Source organism: Aulonocara stuartgranti, assembly GCF_965226115.1.
Source record: "Aulonocara stuartgranti genome assembly, chromosome: 13".
In the NCBI taxonomy this organism is placed as follows: Eukaryota; Metazoa; Chordata; class Actinopteri; order Cichliformes; family Cichlidae; genus Aulonocara; species Aulonocara stuartgranti.
In genome coordinates this window covers 7,966,330-7,979,402 of record NC_138949.1, presented here as the reverse complement: position 1 = coordinate 7,979,402, position 13,073 = coordinate 7,966,330, and the positions used below count along the sequence as shown (strand labels likewise).

Genomic DNA, 13,073 nt, shown 5'->3' with positions numbered 1-13,073 from the left:
TTTTAGCACCAGTGTCCAAAAAAATGAAAACGCACATTCACCGAACTCGATATGAAGCTGTAAAAATCCAAATCTCAGACCAAATGTATGTGCTTTAGTATTTTACGCTGACCTGGCCCTTAACTTGCATTTATTTTCCAGCTGCATCTCTCCGTCTCTCTCCTTATACCTCCACCTTTTTGTCTTCATCGTCCATTTCAAAGGGCAGACGTTAACGTTGGAGAGGCTGGGAGAGGGAGACGCGTGTCTGTAGCTATATGTGGCGAGATCATAAAGGCAAAAGGCGAGAGCGACAGATATGGAGAGTCCGTTGTCTCGCTAAAGCCACAGTCCTCAAAGCACAACCCCCCCACCCCCCCCACCCCACCCCAAAAAACACAGCTCTTGCCACTGAAGCGCAGTATATACCTCCATGCTCACGCTGCGGGGAAACACTTTAATGCCTGAACGAGCTCTTTGGAAATATTGTGTGTTCAAAGACGGAGAACTAATTGCATAATCAAGACAAGATTATAGTGTCATGCGTGGAAAGTAATGTTAAGTAATGTCTTGTCAGTGTATGGGGATATAAGCCTCTTGGAAGTGAGCCCAATAAGCTCAGCACTGGATTGCTGAATCTCTGATGATGGACTGCGGGAGGGGGGAAAAAATCCACTGTTGCTGCAGAACTATTTGGCCGGAAAACTTGAGTAAATGAGGTCATTTCACTGCAGGGATATGGTCATATGCTCTGTGTGTGTGTGTGTGTGTGTGTGTGTATGTGTGTGTTAGTACTCCCCTTTTGCACACAAGGGTAACCCAATTAAGTCTACAGCTCTTGCCTTTAGGAAAAGTGTCCAGCTGTAGTTCAGATCACTATCAAGGGGAGTGGTTACTGGAGTGGCCCTACGGCATTTGCACTCGCAGCAGTTAATCAAAGCCAGGAGAGATGTTCTTGAGCGGGCTGTGCACATTTGGCTTTCTTTAGCTTTTCTGTGCGATTAAAGGGAAACTTTAAGGCTGAGGTCAGAACCTCTTCAAGACTGTGTCGCTGTGTTAATGTGTGATTTGTTTATGCCGAGTGTGAAAAAAGGGGGGAAAAACTAGAGATCAGCTTCGTCTTTATCCTCCCATCATCAGTGTAACGCAGGTGTCACTTAGGCTTGACCTACAAAACACCAGCAGTGAAAAATTCAGTTGGTGGAGTATCACCGCCACCATCAACTGTGGTCTTAATCACCGGCTGTGTCACCACCGCTGTGATTATGCGTAGAAGCGTAGACCGAGGCCTGATCTTAGATGCAAAGATGCATTCGATGTTAATTATGCAATGTTGTCATTACGGGGATCTGCTTGAGAGCGCGCTCGCTTTTCATGCAGCAATGAAAATACTCGTCTGCTGAGCACAAAGGGAGCAGTAGGCATCGTGGGTGGAGAGCACATATGCATTAAAGAGAGACAACTGTTAATGTGAAACTGATCACCTTGAACATTTGCGGAGCGCTGATTCGGCACCGCCTTCGTGAAGCAGCTGGCTCTCTCTCTTTTTTTTTTTACCCCGAGCCTCGATAACAAACGGAGCAAAAGATGCGCTGCCTTCTGGATGCTGACTTAGGCTCTAGATGTATGGAATCAGAACGATGCCACCTTGAAACGAAACCGAAAAATGGATTGAAACCGAAAAAAAATATTGTAACTGAAATAAATGTACTGAAAAATCTTGTATTGAAACCGAAAAAAAAATTGATAGTGAAAAACAATTAATTGAAACTGTAATTTTTTTGTTTTCGCTTACAAATTTTTTTTTTCGGTTTCAAACCATTTTTCAGTTTCACTCTGCTGGCACTGTTTTGGCGTACGGGGGCGCGCTGGGGGGCGGGGATTCCGGCCCGCATGTATTTGCATATATTATAATGCTGACCAATGACTGGAGAAAACACTGACGACGCGGCTGCGGTCACGGACAAACTCGCACGTGTCTGTTCGGGAATGGCAGATTCCGAGAGGTCCAGTGTTTACATTACCGACTATTTCAAAGTGACAGCCTGAGGTGTTCTTCAGTAAATTGGACTACCGGACAGGAGGACCTGAGGCCCCACCGCATTAATTTTGGTAAGTTAAATGTGTTTGTAAGCTAATCCGTAATTTAGGTCCTTAGCTAGCTACCTGCTCCATCATCTCATCTTTGCAGATGTCCATTTATAAAGCATCAACAACTCAAAGGTAAACATGATATTAGAAAATGTGTTAGTATATAAGGCCTTTAAAACAAATAAAAAAATAAACAGCTGTCGGCAGAACTGTAGGACTGAACAACTTCAGATCCCGAGTGTGTGAGGCCGGAGAAGGATCAGCTGTATTTCAGATTTGAGAGATAAACTTTATATTTCAGTTTGTGATGATTCTGTTCTGTTTGTGATTACAGGAGCTGTCCTCAGATTCAGACCTCAGCACCACCCAGTGACAGCAGACAGATCATCCTATGTCTTCAATCTTTGTAGTAACTCCAAAATTAACTGAAGAAAACAGTACAAAGGTTAAAGTACCACATGTGCTGTCAGTGAAAGCTGCAGCTGTTTTATTGATAAATTTAAAGACAAAAAGTCAAAAGGATTAATCACCCCTGTAACTGTGTCACTATACATCAGCATTAACAGGACCTCAGTTTGGTGTTTCAGAAAACTGCTGATCTCAGACCTGCACAACTTCTGTTTTAAACACTGAATGTACTCAGCTACATGAAGAGCACATGATGTTTTCTCTGACACAATTAAATAAAACCTGATTAAAAGTCAAAGGTTGTTACTTGTATTTGAACTAAAAACTTGTGATCTGGAATTCTTTCACTGTTTTTTGACAATAGTGTTATTTATCATAAAGTAATTCAGAGTCATTCATACCAGAGTAACCAGTGAGCACAACATATATTTAACTTTCTACAGGACTTAAAGATATTACTATAGCTTATAGCTATTACTTAACTGCACTACTGTATAGTTCTGTGTAAATAATCATTCTGTACATATGATTTTTAATCCTACAACTGTTTATAATTTGCATAGTTCACATTTCTGTATAACTGTATATCTCAGATTTCTGTAGTTTTTCATATTTATATCCTGTACATAGTTTGTACTCACTACAGCCTGTACATACTTATAGTTATAGAATATTCACAACATACTTCATACCGTGTACATTGTAACATACCATAATAGACCCATTTCTGTAGTATACTTACATATCTATACTATTGCTAATATATATTGTAATATATCTATATCATGGCTAAAGCACTTCTGGATGGATGCAAACTGCATTTCGTTGCCCTGTACCTGTGCATGTGCAATGACAACAAAGTTGAATTCTATTCTATTATATTATGTAAAAGTCCAGACCCTCTGAGGATTATCTGAGCACTTCTAACATTACACAAAGCAAAGGTCTCCATCAGTGTTCATGAAATGCTGGGTTTATCCTTCTTGTGAGGGAGCTGCTGGTGAAGATCACGAGCCCTGCTTGATCCCGGCGATGAGTTTCAGTCTTCCTGGTGTTTCTGAAATGATGCCTCTCACTGTGGGTCAACAGAACTTCTGGCACAGGACAGCTGTAATGAAAGAAATTGAAGTTTTGGAAATGCCCTATATGTGAGAAGCAGATTTTGTATTTACTTTTCTTTTGCCAATCAAGATAAAGTATAATTTTCACCATACAATTACTAACCTTGTCATCTCCTGCACTGTCTGTTTTGGGCTCTGGGCTCCTCCTTCCCAGCGCTCATGAGACTGCTTTGATGCACTGTGGTATGAGGTGCTAACCTGTTGACAGTGTTGGGAAGGTTAATTTTAAAATGTATTCCACCAAAGATTATAGAAGTAATGTATTCTGAATACTTTACAACTACATGAATGTACTATTGCTGTGTGATTTATTACTATTACTGAAGGCTACTCGCCATACCAACACCAACTAGATGTTAAAATCTTAATATAAATGAGTAACAGTAGGTGGACATTAGGTAAGGCTGCAGCGATCTCGTGTAGAAAACTATTCAGCGCGTATATAAAACAGGTCAGCGGCTCCGAACCGTAGTAAAGGGACCTCTGGCTAATACGTCCGGTTCGTGTCGGGCTCATAGCGGAAAACTAGCTTTACTTTGTTGTCTGGGTCAAGTTTGCTAGCGAGAGACAGAGAGAGGCGTTGAAAGGCTGCTTATTGTTTCGGAGGAAAACACGAACACAGTGTACAGTCGAGTCTTAATAGCTTACTTACAGCTGGGCTCGTCAGGCACTCTTTTTGGCTTTAGTGGTTATTATTATATTTACATGCTTCCAGCTCCCGTTTCTGCTCCGTGACAGCTGTACTTCTCCTTTTTCTCCCTCCTCGCTCACAGACACATAACGGGTATGGCAGTCCATTCTCCCTGCAGCACGGACTACACTGCCCATGAGGCTACATTGTTTAGGGCGATGCCTGTAACACTCTGCTATTGCCTTCATATTAAATCATTTTTGTATAATAATTTTTAGAGGCTCTTATTGCGTGTTTTGTTTGGGTTTCCACCGGCGTGGAATTACCAAAAATAGAGAGACCATAGCCTAACATATGAAACAGGTAAATACCGCCATGTAATCCATTTATTTCAACAAACTAACTGTATTCTCAATATCACCTATTGAACAGTAATTGTAACGGATACATTTACTCATATTTTGTATTTTAAATACGTAACGCCGGTGCATGTATTATGTTACATGTATTGGTTACATGTAACCAAAATTGGATTTTATCATCTAAAAAATATAGCCAGAGTCCGCCCTATTCTCTCTCGGGCCAACACGGAGATGCTGATGCATGCTTTTATTACCAGTCGCATTGATTACTGTAATGCCCTGCTCTCTGGTCTTCCTAAAAAGAATATTTCAACTTTACAACTTTTGCAAAACTCGGCAGCTCGTGTGCTGACGAAGACCAGAGGGCGGGCCCACATTACACCGGTTTTAGAATCGCTGCACTGGCTCCCCGTGTGTTTCAGGATCGATTTTAAAGTTCTTTTATTGGTTTTTAAATGTCTTAATGGTCTTGGGCCTTCTTATCTCTCAGATCTGCTTTTACCATACGAACCCTCGCGGACCCTGAGGTCCTCTGGTACTGGCCTTTTAATCGTTCCTAAAGTCAGGACACATACTCACGGAGAGGCAGCTTTTCAGTGGTATGGTCCTCGTCTGTGGAACAGCCTGCCGGAGGAGCTCAGGGCCGCAGAGAACGTACATGTTTTTAAGAACAGGCTCAAGACCCACCTTTTTAATTTAGCTTTTACTTAGTGTTTATTTATTTTATGCTTATTTATTCTATCCTGTTATTCTATTATTAATTTAGGATTTACCTAATATTTATTGATTTTATTCTTATTCATTTTTTAACCTTCTTACTCTATTTATATTTATATTTATATTGTATCCTGTTCTTATTTATTTTATCATTTTATCCTGTATATAGCCTATTGTGTCATATCTCCAGTGTTTCCTCAGAGGGCGCTCTCTGCACCGGGGCTGTGATCGACTGTGGCTGCTGGGTCTCTGGGGGTCCTCTCAGCCTGGCTGGGGGGCTCCTTTGCCTCCCTCCTGCTGTGTGCCCAGCCTGGAGGCTTTGGTCTGTGACCGGCTCCCGGTGCAGACGGCTCCCTGTTATAGTGTTTCCTCACTTGGCTCATGCGAGCCCAGCCCAATTTTTACTCTTTAAGTGTGCGCGTGTGTGTATGTGTGTGTGTATGTGTGTGTGTGTGTGTGTGGGGGGGGGGATATGTGTGTATTCACATCATTTATGTTAATGAGAGTGTGGGGAGTGAGTTGGAGGGTGGGGTGGGCTGCTTTTAACTATGTAAAGCACTTTGTGCTACATTTTTTTTTTTGTATGAAAAGTGCTTTATAAATAAAGATTGATTGATTGATTACTGCCCAACACTGCCTGTTGAGATCCTGAGATCCGCTCCTAGAACACCGGCCTCCAACTCCTGAAGAGACACGGGTGTCCCTAAATTTAGCAAATATTAGCTTCAGGCTAGCTTGCTACGACGAATAGGCTAATACCAGCATTTTACCACAACTTCACCAGATGTAGCTAAAAAAACTAAACTAATGTCCAGCCCAGTGGGACAGCAAGAAAAGATGACAAAAAATGATTACTTACTTTCGGTTTGGAAGTTCAAGCTGAAATTGAAGCAGCCATTGAAAGACGGGAAGAGAGAAAGATGGCAGCTTGGTCAGCACTAGTGGCCTCTATAATATATGCAAATACATGCGGGCCGGAAACCCCGTCCCCCCAGCGCGCCCCCGGACGCCAAAACAGTGCCAGCAGATTGAAACTGAAAAATGGTTTGAAACCGAAAAATGGTTTGAAACCGAAAAAAAATGGATTGAAACCGAAAAATGGTTTGAAACCGAAAAAAAATGGTTTGAAACTGAAAAATGGTTTGAAACCGAAAAAAAATGGATTGAAACCGAAAAAAAAATTGTAAGCGAAAACAAAAAAATTACAGTTTCAATTAATTGTTTTTCACTATCAATTTTTTTTTCGGTTTCAATACAAGATTTTTCAGTACATTTATTTCAGTTACAATATTTTTTTTTCGGTTTCAATCCATTTTTCGGTTTCGTTTCAAGGTGGCATCGTTCTGATTCCATATAGATGTCTCTTGCTGCCTGTCAGGTCTCTTAGAAACAGTATCCCTTTGGCTTCTTGGAAAACAGCATATGGCATACATTAGGCAGTAATATTAGAGCAGCTTTTGGCTCAGAAGGCTGCAAACATAATCAGGCGGTCAGGTTGATGTCGAAGCGTAGCTGCCAGAAGGGCTTTTCTGGCAGGTAGTTTGATTAGCAAAGGGAGCCTGTGGAATTGATTGAGGTGCACATCCTGCTAGTTTGCGACTCGCTCGAATGCTCTTTAACAACAGCAGAGAGTGTGAGGAAAAAATAAGAGAAGTCGATGTTTGGAGAAATGGTGATGGAGTCTGCTCCGTCAGACATTTAATCATGCATTTTATCACCATTTGAGAGCAGTCTTTCTTATTCATGAGCATGCAGAACTTGTTAAATTCGAAACTTGTCCTTGCCAACCTGCTAGGCTCGTGAAGTTGTAAAGTAAAAGTTTGACATTTTGGAAAATGCCGATAATTTGGTTTCTTGCCAAGAGTTAGATGAGAAGATTGATACCGCCCTCAGCCCAGTTATCTCTGCTTGGCATAAAGCTTGGGGAATTGCTGAGCCTGCCTCAGACACGGGATTTCTCACAGATTTATATTCTGTGGAGATGTGTGTGAAAGTGTGCCATGAAAGGAGGTGCACATGCTTTTTTAAATCAACCATAAATAACTGAGCAGTTTCATGAGCTCTCTCTTCAGTGAGTCTCTCATGCTCTGGTTGAATGCCGGCTCCACTGTAGCTGAAATGTAGCTGGTAGTCCTCGTGCTCTTCATCTTTGGTAAGCTGGGCGAGGCGGTACTCCTCACCTCCTGCTGCAGGGTCTGCTTAGAGTGTCTCTCCAGCCAGCTGAACATCATCGCTATAAATAAGATAAGATCAGATAAGATAAGATAACCTTTATTAGTCCCACACGTGGGAAATTTGTTTTGTCACAGCAGGAAGTGGACAGTGCAAAAGTTATGAGGCAAAAATTAGAATACAATAAGAATAAATACAGTACACAACTGTACAGAATAGAATAAAATAAAATACTATATACAGTAGAATAAAATAAAATAAATATACAATAAGATAAAAATAGAATACAAATACAAATACTATATACAACTGAGTAAAAATACAACGATGACAGAAAGGATTATTGCACTTAGTGTTATTGCATATGTATGGATGTGTGTGCTTGATCAGTTAAAGTCTTTGTTGTGGAGTCTGACAGCAGTGGGGAGGAAAGACCTGCGAAATCTCTCCGTCCCACACCGTGGGTGCCGCAGTCTCCCACTGAAGGAGCTGCTCAGTGCTGTCACAGTCTGCTGCATGGGGTGGGAGACGTTGTCCAACAGGGATGACAGCCTAGCCGCCGTTCTCCTGTCACTCACCACCTCCACTGGGTCCAGAGGGCATCCTAGAACAGAGCTGGCCCTTCGGATCACCCTGTTCAGTCTCTTCCTGTCCCCAGCAGAGATGCTGCCGCCCCAGCAGACCACACCATAAAAGATAGCAGAAGCCACAACAGAGTCATAGAATTTCTTCAGGAGTGGGCCCTCCACTCCAAACGACCTGAGTCTCCGCAGCAGGTACAGCCTGCTCTGCCCTTTCCTGAGTTATGAGTCCAGTCCAGTCTATTGTTCAGATGAACACCAAGGTACCTTGAACACCAAATAGCCCAAGACAGTGGAGTCTCTCAGATCCTGTTGAATGTTTGGGACTAACTGGTTTAACAGCTACTGAACTTTCAAAATGGGATGTAATAAGATGTAAACAGATTGCTGAAAGTTGTTTTGGAGAGATGAAAACATAAAGTAAAAGTACTCAAAGGAGTTGTTAAATATATTTAGGTACCCAATAATACCCAAATCCACAGCAGATGGCTGCAGGTTGTTTCTGCTCAAGGTTTCTTCCTGTTAAAGGGGATTTTTTCTTTCCCACTCTCTCAGAGTTTTTGCACACAGGGGGTGGTCTGATTGTCGGGGTTTTCTCTCTATTATTTTAGGGTATTTATTTATAATATAAAGCACCTTGAGATGACTATTGTTGTGTTTTGACACTATATAAATAAAATTGAACTGAATTGAATTAATATAACTGGGCGGCTTGGCTAAGTAAAGTCTGCATGTGGAAAAAACTGCAACACCTCAAGCATTAAAATCGCAGCTTTAGATTTAGCCAAGACGTAGACATTCACACAAACATGCTGGTGTTATATATTTTTTGTATTGTTTACTGGATTTAAAAAAAATGTGTCAGTTATTCAGAATCCAAATATGACAGTTTGAAGCCATTGTTTATCAGAAAAACAAAGACTTTAAGTAGAATAAGCTACTTTTGGCTGAATCCTTATTCACAATTGTCACCACAGCAGATAACTCCACATATTTGATTTGGCAGGTTTTTACTAGAGATATTTTTGTATTAGGTGAATGCGTTACCCACTACACCATGGGAATATTAAAGATTTTAAGTCAATTAATGAAGCAAATCAGATTGAAACAATAATAGCTGAATGAACCAACAGCATCTAGAATGGGTAATTGCTGTAAAAGTTGTTGAGTCAGTAGGAGCTGACAGCTGGCCAGGCTCTAGACAACGACTCAATTCACTCTCTCCAAGTCCTCGTGTGAACTGGGAGCATTCAACTAGTCTGAGTAGCTTTGAAAGAGGACACTTGTTGTGAATGCGCTACAGTACTCGGGGAAAAAGTGCAGAACTGGCAAATGCCTGTTTCAGTTCAGCGTCAGCACGGAGTTGGTGAACTTGTTATTTTCGCTCCGGAGCATCTACAAAGTCTTTAAACTGCGTTCGTGATTATGACTGCAGAACATGCTGTTAATTGTGTTGTCTGTTTGTGGTGGTGTTATATTGTTGTATCCGTTTGATCATTCATGTAAAGCCACAGGCAAATTTCCACTTCTGTGGACACTGAACTTTTTTTGATGCGCGTGTGTGTCTGTGTGTGTGTGTGTGTGCACGTGCACGCTCGCACGTCTGTAGCTTCTTTTTCCATCAAGGATAAATGCACGAGGCACTGAAAGCAGATTTGGTTTAGGATAAAGATAGATGCAGGGAGGGATGGCTGATTATTTGCGCTGAATACTGAGGCGCTCACTTTGTTTCATCTCTGTTGCAGACTCTCAATTTCTCTCACTGTCTTTTTATTCCACTCAACTTCATGGCTGCCTGCAGCTACTGGCCTCTTGCCACAGTGGCAGTCCACTGTAATTGGCCTCAGCAGTAAGTTACGCAAGATGTGGGAAGACTGTCCTGGTCATATTGCAGTGTCTTCTGACTGCTGAGCACGGACATTGTTCAGCATGTAGTATTCAGACTGAATTAATCTCTTGGCTGGCCATCATTAAATGCATACATCAGTTTATTTCCAAACTACTACTATGTATTCACAAGGAAACGTGGAATGAAGGGATCACACAGGTGCCAACATAACTCATTGTAGCATTTATTTAAAAACAAAAACAAAAAAAAATCCTGAGAGACTGATGCCATCTAACATAAGTTTACTTATCAACAATCGCCTTGCTCTTATTTTGAAAGTCCAGTCGCGGCTGACTAGCTTTTCACTGTTTTTCCTTGCTGTGGCTGTCCTGCATCTCATTTAGCTGCCCCTCCAGTGAATGTCTTGTCCCAGGCTTAGATGGACTCAAACTCCAGCATCTTGGATTGCAGTTGGATGGTTAATCTAATCAGAACTCACTGAGGCTGCAGAGCAGAGCGAGCATTACCATCAGCAGTCTGCAAGACTCTGTTGCAAGAGCCTCACAGCTCTGCTATGTATTTGTCACAAACTAGCTGTACTTGCAGTGTTTAACAAATTCATCACACCACCACCTTGTGTAAGGGTTTATGCCACAGCTGCCTAAAATTAACACTACTGGTAATTCCCAAAATAATTTTTTATGTATCTGTAATGGTTAATCCAGCAGAGAGTGCAAGCTCCGTAAAATAAATGTAAAAATATAAAACTGCTGTTATCCACGAATTCCCGAACAAAAATTTAGGTTTAGTGGTCGAATGTTACGCTTGATTAATTTCTTGAAGCTGATCTCTAAAAATTAGTCGAGTGTATTCAGGAACCACAGCAGCTCAGCTACAAAGTGTCAGACCATGTAAAGGTACAGAGCACTGATGGTAAGTCGCCAGCTCTCTCTCTGAATTAATAATTGCCTATTACTAAACCCGGCATTAACATCAGCATAATAACTGTGTTCCAGGGCCTTCATGGCATTCACGGCCGATGCAGGATGACTCTGTTCCAGAGTAAAGACACAGTTTGATGAGTTTGGTAAAGTAACTAAAACTAGAGATCGCAAGCCAAGTCTACATCATCGTCTGACCTCGTAAATGCTATCTGGATGAATGGACAAAAATTCCCACAAACGCACTCGGGAATCTTGTATAAAGACTTTCCAAGAAGAGTGAGAGCTGCTATTGCAATGGGGAACCAGCTCCATATTGATAACTGTGGATTTAGGATGGGATGTCATAAAAGCTTCTGTGGGTGTAATGTACACACGGCCCAGTATTTTGTCCATTAAGTGTAGAAAAAAATGACCAATTTAGACCACATTTATTGCCATTACGTGATTATATTATTACACTATATGAATAGAATCTGTCACATTAAGATGTGGTTATATATATATATATACGGTCACGGTTCGATATTTTTTCGATACAAAAAAAAATGTTCATGCCTTTTTAATTTGTCATTTATTAAAATTATAAATATATATTTTAACTCAAAAGTACAGTTTTTAAATTTAACCCTAACCCTTGTGCGCGTTTTTTATTTTGACAGTGAATGCGCACCTGCGGACCACTTATGTGCAGCCCTGGTTATTTAGCTCGTCATATTGCAGCCACAGAAATTATTTTGTCCATGAAACCATAAAGCTGCACTTTCTTTTTGCCTTATAGTCTGATTTGTCATAACTTCTCCGTTTTGTGGTAAGCTTTTCTTTGGCTGTCACTTCTTCACCCTGACCTGTCTTATTTGGCTCAGCAGAACTAAAATATATATTCTGCTGCTTTTACACACACACTCACATAACGCTCAGCGATTCTCTGCGCATCAACCTCTCACATGTTTAAGCTTGCTGCGGGAGATTTCACTTGTCATGTTTGCATAGTAAGCTAACGATTGATAAGACGATGTCAGAGGAATTGGTGCACAAATTATCATCACTCACAGATCAGTGCTGTCGCTCTCTATACACAGTTCGCGCGATTGCAAAGTGAAAGCAAAAAAACAAGCGCAAATTCAAACGCGATTTCAATATGTCACATACTGACAGAGGCTCACCGATGCCAATGACATAATTACCCAGCTACATTTCTGAAAGAATGCAAAAGCATTGATATATATTTTTCCTACAATAGCCCGATGGGCAGGGAAGAGATAGATTTTGGTAACCCGACTGAAAAAATCGCTAGCCCCAGGACGTCGGGCTAGCGATATTGCAAGCCCTGTATCTGATTGAGGAATCACTCATCTTTGGAAAAGAGAGTTTATTACAGAGAAATGTCTCTTTCCAAAATAAAAGCTATACTATCCGCTTCTTCTGGGCTATATTCTCAGCAGCATAAGGAGAATCATGTGCTAACAGCTGTCTAAATGACTCGGCTAAAGTTAGTAGCATGCTTGTTGTTTTGGTCTTTGCACTAGGATGATGTCAGCGTAAATGTGCAGTCATATTCGTTGTGTTCCCACTAGTGCTTTCAGGTTAATCTCGTTGAAATGACCTGAACGCCACAACACGGCAAATCTCCGTTAACGAGCTACCGCCGATCGCCCCGTGCATGGGGCTAGACGGCCAACACGTTAACGAGCTAACTGCGCTAACACACTAGTTCCCACCCATGTAATTGAGCATTGCGTGGCACATCCAACATACTGTTTTACTTTAGTCCATGACTCGCTTACCTTCAGGGTCATACGTCACATGAAAACCAAAATAATTCCAAACGCCAGATCTGAATGAGGGTGAGAGAGGTCCTTGTTGCAAAGAGAGCTTAACTTCTGTCTTGCTAGCTTGCCCTGCGCTCTTCCTTCTGACTATGCTGTCTGTGTTGAGCGCTCAGTGGATCTGCGCTCGACAGTGCAGCCTAGGCGGAGTAGTCGAACACAGATTCACTGAGCGCTCAACACAGACAGCATCTTCAGAAGGAAAGTTGATAAAATAAATTACAAATGTTGTATTGTTCGATACATATGCGTACCGAACCGAAAGCACTGTATCGAACGGTTCAATATCGATACGAATATCGTTGCACCCCTAATATATATATATATATATATATATATATATATATATATAACACCCAGCACGCCCCTGCGGGCGGTTTATCCTTCAAGCTCGGGTCCTCTACCAGAGGCCT

General features: G+C 41.4%; 1 protein-coding gene and 1 long non-coding RNA gene across 4 annotated transcripts in view; one reads left to right on the top strand and one right to left on the bottom strand.

Moving 5' to 3' along the window:
* stk32c (serine/threonine kinase 32C) overlaps positions 1–13,073 on the top strand; it is a 101,449-nt gene that overhangs the window by 2,907 nt on the left and 85,469 nt on the right. The gene's annotated exons all lie outside the window — the stretch shown is intronic.
* On the bottom strand, positions 2,541–5,305 carry LOC309719968. Its single transcript, XR_014280367.1, has 2 exons — positions 3,703–5,305; positions 2,541–3,586 (listed from the first exon to the last, which is right to left on the bottom strand). It is a non-coding gene; the product is annotated as an uncharacterized lncRNA (long non-coding RNA).